Raw genomic sequence first — 9153 nt, 5'->3', positions numbered from 1 at the left:
AGGATTTGAAACATCACACAGAACGGAGAAAGTCAATGTACTGTATGTATATGGAGTATTAATTAACTAAATTAATTAAAAAATAATGAATTAATTAAAAATAGAAAATGGCAGCTGATGTAGGCATGCATTTGACCTCTACGGAAATTTGAAGTCTTCCACTTCAAATGGATTGGACTTCTATTGCTTTTAATGATTAATGGGAGCCAATGAGTTAAAAGAAAGGGATGCGTTAGTGGTTGGTTGGATGATTGGTCGCGACACTGCAGGATTTCGTGTGGCGTCCCTGTTTAACAGCTCGCACTGTGGGCGTTTGAACAGAAAAGTGAGAAATAGACTGGGCTGTGTGAAACAAATGAAATGTCTGCCTCTCGTTTTAGTCGTGGGAACTACATAGACATGATTGACACTATCATGAATGCAGACTTGTAGCTTGGCAAGCGAACAGTGGTATGAAAAAGTATCTGGACCTTTTGGAATTTGTCACATTTCTGCATAAAATCATCATCAAATGTGATCTGACCTTTGTCAAAATCACATAGGTGAAAAAACAGCATCTGCTTTAAATAAAACCACCCAAACATTTATAGGTTTTCATATTTTAATCGGGATAGTATGCAAACAGTGACAAAAAGGTGACAAATAAGTAAGTGAACCATCACATTTAATATTTTGTGGACCCCATTTGGCAGCAATAACTTCATCCAGATGCTTCCTGTAGCTGCAGATCAGTCTGGCACATCGATCGAGACTAATTTTGGCCCATTGTTCGCGACAAAACTGCTGTTGTTCAGTCAGATTCCTGGGATGTCTGGCATGAATCGCAGTCTTTAGGTCATGCCACCGCATCTCAATGGGGTTCAAGTCTGGACTTCGACTTGGCCACTCCAAAAAGTGTATTTTGTTCTTTTGAAACCATTCTGTAGTTGATTTACTTCTGTGTTTTGGATCATTGTCTTGTTGCAGCATCCATCCTCGTTTTTAGCTTCTCCTGTCTGACAGACGGTCTCAGGTTTTCCTACACAATAGCCTGATAAACTTTTGAATTCATTCTTCCATTAATGATGCAATTTGTCCAGGCCCTGAGGCAGCAAAACAGCCCCAAATCATGATGCTCACTCCACCATGCTTCACGGTGTGAATGAGGTCTTAATGTTGGTGAGCTGTTCCATTTTTCTTCCACACATGATGTTGTTTGATACTCCCAACAATTCAAGTTTGGTTTCATCAGTCCACAAAATATTTTGCTAAAACTTCTGTGGAGTGTCCAAGTGCCTTTTTGCGAACATTGAACAAGCAACAATGTTTTTTTTTTTGTTTTTTTTCGACAGCAGTGGCGTCCTCTGTAGAGTCCTTCCATGAACACAATTCTTGGCCATAGTTTTACATACGTTTAGTTTATGTGTGCACAGAGATATTGGACCGTGCCAGTGATTTCTGAAAGTCTTTAGCAGACACTCTAGGGTTCTTTTTTTTACCTCCCTGAGTATTCTGCGCTGAACTCATGGCGTCATCTTTGGTGGACGGCCACTCCTTGGGAGAGAAGCAACAATGCCAAACTCTCCATTTGTAGACAACTTCTCTGACTGTCGAATGATGAACATCTAGACTTTTAGAGATGGTTTTGTATCATTTCCCAGCTTTATACAAATCAACAATCCTTGATCACAGGTCTTCAGAAAGCTCTTTTGACCGAGCCACGATGCACATCAGATAATGCTTCTCACCAAGACAATTCTTACCAGGTGTGTGTTTTATAGTGGGCAGGGCAGCTTCAAACCACTCATCAGTGATTGGGCACATACCTGACTTAAATTGTTTGGTAAAAATTGGTTTCAATTGCTCTTTAAGTCTCCATAGGCAGAGGGTTCACTTACTTATTTTTCCCCCCGCTGTCATTTTTTGCATGCTCTCCTCATTAAAATATGAAAATCTATAAATGTTTGGGTGGTTTTAGTTAAAGCAGACACTGTTTTTACATCTGTGATATTTTGACAGAGATCAGATCACATTTGATGGTGATTTTATACAGAAATGTGAGAAATTACATAAGGTTCAGATACTTTTTCATACCACTGTATCTTGTAAGTCAGGCTGAGTTCTCAGGCTAGTACAATAATATAAAATAATAAAATTTTCATATTGTTTGTGCTGTAAATAGATTTGAATTTTTTTTTTTAATTAATGACACTATTTTTTTGGTCAATAATCTTGATTAATCGCGGATGAAAATTATAGTGACTTTACCAATTCAATTTTTTAAACTCCTAGCCAAAGATTCTGGCCTAATTAATGTTAAATCATCACAAAACAAATTTCAATTCCAATGAAACAGAAACAGTTGAAAGAAAGGTGGACGCTTCCTGTGGGGTGAAACGTAATGTATCATTTCGCCCGAGTTCATCTAATCTTCCACCATTAAAGCCGAAAGCTCTTCAGTCTCAACATTATCCAACACGGGGAGGTGCAGGTAGAGGAGCGCTCTCATTACCGCAAAGAGCCTCCTGATTGAGGCCCGGTGTCAGCGAAGCAGCGCAAACTGACAGTCGACGCGCTTCTCCGTTACACTAAATGGGCAAGAGGCTGTTATTAACGTGACAATACGCTCGTCACTAAGTGGAGGACCTGAGAGCACCCACGGAGGTTTTGTCCTCACCTGTAACTCCATCTGACCCTTTTATTGCACACTGGAGAATTTGATGTCATTTTTGCCACGTCAACAGTTTCTCCATTGTGTTCGGGTGCGTCAATTAACCCTCGTCGGAACCATGGAAACTATCCGAAACACTCACATTCTGCCTGAGATTAAAGTTCGGGCAGATTGTGCTGAGGTCACAAAAACCTGGAAAAACGCTTCATATTTTGGACTATAATTTTCCGTGATTTTTGGACTATAAGGCACACCTGAACAGGGGCGCCGTATAGGGGTGAAAAGTGATACGGGTTCTAAGGGCCCACGCCCTGATGGGGGCCCGCAAAGAAAATTAGAACATTAGGTAATCGTTGGCAAATTTAAATATTAATCATTATAATTTTAATAGGAATAAAATGAAGGATTTCGTTTTCTTGTTTTATTTTTGGCAAAAAGTAAACACCCAGAGAGCATATGTATTGCCAGCCCCCCCAACCCCTGTATTTTCATTAAATGGTTTGGTCCGCCTTTCCTTTCCTTCGATCAGACCGGGAGCAGAGCGGTGCGCTGCGCATTTACACCACTCAATGAATCGAAGTGCACGCAGCAAGGTACTGAAGAAATGTTTTCAAAACAAAAATCGGGTTTTCAAAAGAGGAAAGAAAAGAAAGCAAACAGGAGATGGGTAGAAAAGGCCAACAGGATGTGACAAAGTACTTCACAAAGGAAGGTTGGTACCTTGTGTCAGTGTAGTGCTGAAAATTAACCTGTTATCTTAGCTCCGAAGCGAGGTTCATGCTCACTCCGTAAGAAATACGGGATTTTCCCAGCTGCAATGAGTGACATGCACCTATTCAAAAACATGAATTCCAAATAATGACAGCATTTTTTGGTATCCTATAGATGTTGAAAGTTGGTGTGGAAATGTTCTTTTTTAAAATCGGCTTGAATCCAGTTTGTCAAGTATTTATTGAATTTAGTTTGTCATCATTGAATTTAGTTTGTTAACAGGGGACCTCGCTTTGGAGCTGTAGCCTATCGTGGAGATCGCAAATTTCCAGATGAAGCTAAGCCTACTCCGTAATGAAATACTGTAATTGTTTGCTAGCTTGTGTTTGCTCCACTTTTAGCTTATATTTAATCAGTACAGCAGGCAAATCCTTAGCGATCTCTTCATACTAAAACAGTTGTATACTGTATACTGTAATGTATAGTGTAGTATAGGTAAGTTCAAACAAAACATTTATTATGGTATTTGCTTTGAGAATATTTCTAATAAAAATATATTTTGATTGTAAAAGATGGTCTTCAGTACATTTCTTATAGATGATATCAGTCTATTCGTTATTGCTCTATACGTTGTATGTTTACTTAAATATATTTTCATCTTAGGTTGATGCAGAAAATGCACAACTTAGTGTGTAAAGATTCACCAGAATGCAGGAAATTACGTAGTTGATACTCTAAATGTGTGTGTGTGTCTCTGTACTGGTGATGGGGCCCAAAGTGATATCTTTTCATGGGGCCCAAAATCCCTGGCAGTGCCCCTGCACCTGAGTATAAGCAGCCACCCACCAAATTTGACATGAAAACGCCATTTGTTCATAGATAAGCTGCACTGGACTATAAACCGCAGCTGTCCTCACTGTATTATGGGATATTTACACCAAAAGATATTAACTGATAACACTTGATTTGACTGGGGCATCATAAGACTGTCATAAGACCAAATGAACCATCATGAAGCTTTGAACCAATTGGCTACAAAGCCTAATTGTTTCAAGAAGCTTCATTTGGCCATCACTGCTCCGTTGCGGGAGACAGTACAACTGATACCACCTGCTGTCAACACTGTTGTTGTCCAACATGCCTCCAAGTATGCATTGCAGCACTACAGATGTAAATAACAATCAAAGTTCATGTTCTGTCCTAATTATTTCTTCAGTTACTGTTCTAATTGTTTCATGAATTTCTAGGTGTGGCATTTGGTAACACTATTTGACAGTGACGCCATGAGACCATCATAACTATGATATGACACTGCCATGACCCTTAATGAATGCTTATGAGAGACGTCATTTTGTTTCATCTGACAAATGATCACAGTTTTGAATGGATGTAAAAGATCCAAGCTGGACATAAATGGAGACGTGATTTTCAGGATGACACTTAATGACATCTGTCATAAGCATTCATTTATGCCCATGATAATGTCATGTCATAATTATGACGGTCTTATGGCAGTTTTATGACGCCGCTGTCAAATAATGTGTTGCCGATTAACCCAAATAAATCAACAAATAAGCCGTACTGGACTATAAGCCGCAGGATTCAAAATGAGGGAAAAAAGTAGCATCTTATAGTCCGAAAACTACGGTAAGTTGTTTAACATGTAAAGGACACACACTGCTGGCCAAAAGTATTGGCACCCCTGCAATTCTGTCAGATAATGCTCAATTTCTCCCAGACATGGATCGCAATTACAAATGCTTTGGTAGTAATACCTTCATTTATTTTGCTTGCAATGATATAACACAAAAGAGAATGAAAAAAAAATTAAATCATGATAATTTTACACAAAACTTCAAAAATGGGCCGCACAAAAGTATTGGCACTCCCAGCCTAATGCTTGGTAGCACAACTTTACGACAAAATAACTGCGAACAACAGCTTCCGGCATCCATCAGTGAGATTCTTACAGTGCTCTACTGGAATTTTAGACCATTCTTCCTTGGCCAACTGCTCCAGGTCTCTGAGATTTGAAGGGTGCCTTCTCCAAATTGCTATTTTCAGATCTCTCCACAGGTGTTCTAGGGGATTCAGGTCTGGACTCATTGCTGGCCACTTTAGAAGTCTCCAGTGCTTTCTCTCAAACAACTTTCTAGTGCTTTTTGAAGTGTGTTTTGGGTCATTGTCCTGCTGGAAGACCCATGACCTCTGAGGGAGACCCAGCTTTCTTACACTGGGCCCGACATTATGCTGCAAAATTTGTTGGTAGTCCTCAGACTTCATAATGCCATGCACACAGTCCAGTGCCAGAGGCAGCAAAGCAACCCCTGTTCTTTTATTTGAAGGCTTCGTTTTTTTTCCCTATAAACCCAATGTTGATGCCTTTTCCCAAAAAAATCTACTTTTGTCTGATCTGACCAGAGAACATTCTTCCAAAACATTTTTGGCTTTCTCAAGTTTTGGCAAACTCAAGCCTGGCTTTTTTATGTCTTTAGGTCAGAAGTGGGGTCTTCCTCGGTATCCTACTATAGCGTCCTTTTTCATTCAGACGCCGACGGATAGTACGGGTTGACACTGTTGTACCCTCGGACTACAGGACAGCTTGAACTTGTTTGGATGTTAGTTGAGGTTCTTTATCCACCAGCCGCAGAATCTTTCGTTGAGATCTCTCGTCCAAATTTTCTTTTTCTTACACATCTAGGGAGGTTAGCCACAGTGCCATGGGCTTTACACTTATTGATGACTTTGTGCATGGTAGACACAGGAACATTCAGGTCTTTGGAAATGGACTTGAAGCCTTGAGATTGCCCATCCTTCCTCACAATTTCGCTTCTCAGGTCCCAAGACAGTTCTCTGGTCTTCTTTCTTTTCGTGGTACACAGAAGGACACAAGACAGAGATTGAGTCAACTTTAATCCATTTTAACTGGTTGCAAGTGTGATTTAGTTATTGCCACCACCTGTTATGTGCCACATGTAAGTTAATTACAGAAATTAGAGAACCATCACGTGATTTTTCAAAGGGTGCCAATACTTTTCTCCGGACCATTTTTGGAGTTTTGTGTAAAATGATAATGATTTAATTTTTTTCCCATTCTCTTTTGCTTTTTTTTCATTGCAAGCAAAATAAATGAAGATATTACTACCAAAGCATTTGTAATTGCGATCACTTTCTGGGAGAAATTGAGCATTATCTGACAGAATTGCAGGGATGCTAATACTTTTGGCTAGCAGTGTATAATGTTCCAATAAAAGAACAGAAGTGATTATCTGTAGTATTTGTGTGTCTGACTGTTGTCTAAGCCAATGAGTCCGGACTGTCAAGGTTATCATAAACGTCAAGCGGCCGAGTACGACTGTTATTCAGGGATGAGCTGGAGCGTTTGACCCACGGGGGTCATCTTTAATTCAAACTCGGCAAACGAGAGGAAGCCCCGCTGTACTCGGGGACTCTGGCTTCCTTCACAGCACAGTGGTCACCTCATCGGAGGTCTATAAAAGCACTTTGCCGTTCCTCGGGGAGGACGCTTGAGCAAACGCCTCCGTTTTGGACTAAAAAAAGACGGGAAGCGGGGAAAACGATATTTGTCTGACACAGTTAAGTGAAACTGGTCGATTGTCTCGACGGGCGGGTTGCGCTTGATCGCCTGAGAAATGATTCCAAAAAGATTCTGCAAGAAATAAACGCCCAATCCATTTTTAATGGACAGTTAGACCTAGGGATTGGATGTCTATCCCGTCTATGGCAGTTTGAAAACTTCCTTTGTCAAGATGTAAGAAATACAAAAGGTTCCAAATGGTAGTCAATGTTGCCACAAAACCGTCAATCTCTTTCACTTGACCATTAATGATGTGTTTACAGCACGGCGCGGCTGAGAGGCAGCTGTGACGGCGCCTCCCATTGATCACATGATTGATTTTTACCCCTCGTTCCTATTCCAAAATGCTCTCGTGCGTGTATATCGGCAATCAGCGACCATTACCCATTCAGCTGCCTCACGGCTCTGTCAATCGTACTGAGCAAACAAAAAATAGTGCTGTGTTTCCAAACTTTTAGCACATACCGTAAATTTGCTACTATAAAGCTCACCTGAGTATAAGTCGCAGCACCAAAATTGCACTTCACTTTCAAAACCCGGTTGCTACAATAACAATTTTTAAAAATAGAATCCACTTTAGCTTGACTTGTTACCTCTAACGCATGGTATTCTTCTAAAATGCGCTTCGTGCTAATTGTTGTCAAATTTAGCTCTAGCATAGCAATTTTATCATTGCTGAAGGGAATAGTATCTTTTCTCGTATTTACCGGTCGACTGTTTGTATTACTCTAACACACTTAATAAATCAGGGAATAGTATCTTCTCTCCTATTTACTGCTTGACTGTCTGTATTACTCTAACACACCCAAAATAAAGTAAATAGCACCTGTACTATAGTTTAAGGAAAACAGGCAGAATTTATTTGCCATAAGGCACAACAGATACAGACGCCTTCTTATCACGGAAGCCCAACGTGTGCGTCATGCAACTGACTGAGCAAGATTGACGCTGACGAGGCAAGACATCTACAAGCCCACGTCTGCACTACCAACTCCCGCAATCAGTTCACACGGGCAGTCCAGAACAAATGGCGGGACGTCCTGTCCCAATACAAGATTTAGATTCAGAATATTTATTGTCATTGTTGCAAAAAGCACAACGAAACTTTGTTTGGAGTATCCATACAGCTCACACAGCTAAGTTGGTAAAGCGCAAAACCCATATAATAAATACCCTTAAGTACCAAGTGTAAACATTGACACAGTATTGGACATATGTACCACAAAGATTCAACAGGAACACCGGAGAACGCCCGATATCCAACTGATAACACAACTGATAAGACTCCAAGAGTCCCTTTGATCAAGGGCGTAGGTTTGCATAGGGACGGTAGGGACATACCACTACCAACTTTTCAGGATGTTCAAATTATCCCCACCAACCTTTAAGCAACCTTGTTTGCATTTTATAATGACTTCAGTTATATACTGTAGGTCATTTAGATTGTCTTCTTATATGTTGTAAGGATAGAATTGATCCTACCAGTATTAAGTCAATTACAGTATTTTCATAATGTTTACACTTACACTGACCCCTTTTCACTTACTGAATGTGCCAGTCCATTTTTTTTTTCACTCAAATGCACGTTTGATTGGCTGATGACTTGAACCCCCCCCCCCCACACACACACACACACACGCACATGCATTCACAACCCGACAGAAATACAACATGCCGCCTCCCCAATCCCCTTCAAAGACGAGTGATATGAGAAGTTTTTTTTCCCGCGAGCAGCAACCACTGTAAGTACTGTAAAAATACATCAATGTTGTGGAGGTGGGGAACACTCCACTAATTTTGCTACTGCTACAGTATTTCAAGTCGATTTTACTCACTTAGATTTCTTCAAATAAGAAAAACAGCTAGCTGAAAATAAGCTTAACAGACATAGTTTAAGCAAAAAGTTTATATATTTAATCTTAAAAGAAAATTTGTTTGTCAGAAATGTTCTGAATTCAAGAATATTGTTCAAAACTTTATATGAATGAAATTTTTTCTTGATTTATGTGAAAAATGACCAACTTTTAGATGCATGGGTTCAATACGAACAAATAGTAATTTTTACTTCTAGTAAATGGAAGAATCTGACACATTAATCTGTTAACTAGCGTTTAACACTGAAAAAAAGATGGAGAAAATGATTTGACTAGATTTAACAAAAAATATTGGTGTTATACTTATATAGCGCTTCCCC

This window comes from Corythoichthys intestinalis, chromosome 21 (genome assembly GCF_030265065.1).
Source record: "Corythoichthys intestinalis isolate RoL2023-P3 chromosome 21, ASM3026506v1, whole genome shotgun sequence".
In the NCBI taxonomy this organism is placed as follows: Eukaryota; Metazoa; Chordata; class Actinopteri; order Syngnathiformes; family Syngnathidae; genus Corythoichthys; species Corythoichthys intestinalis.
This window is presented reverse-complemented; position numbering follows the sequence as displayed.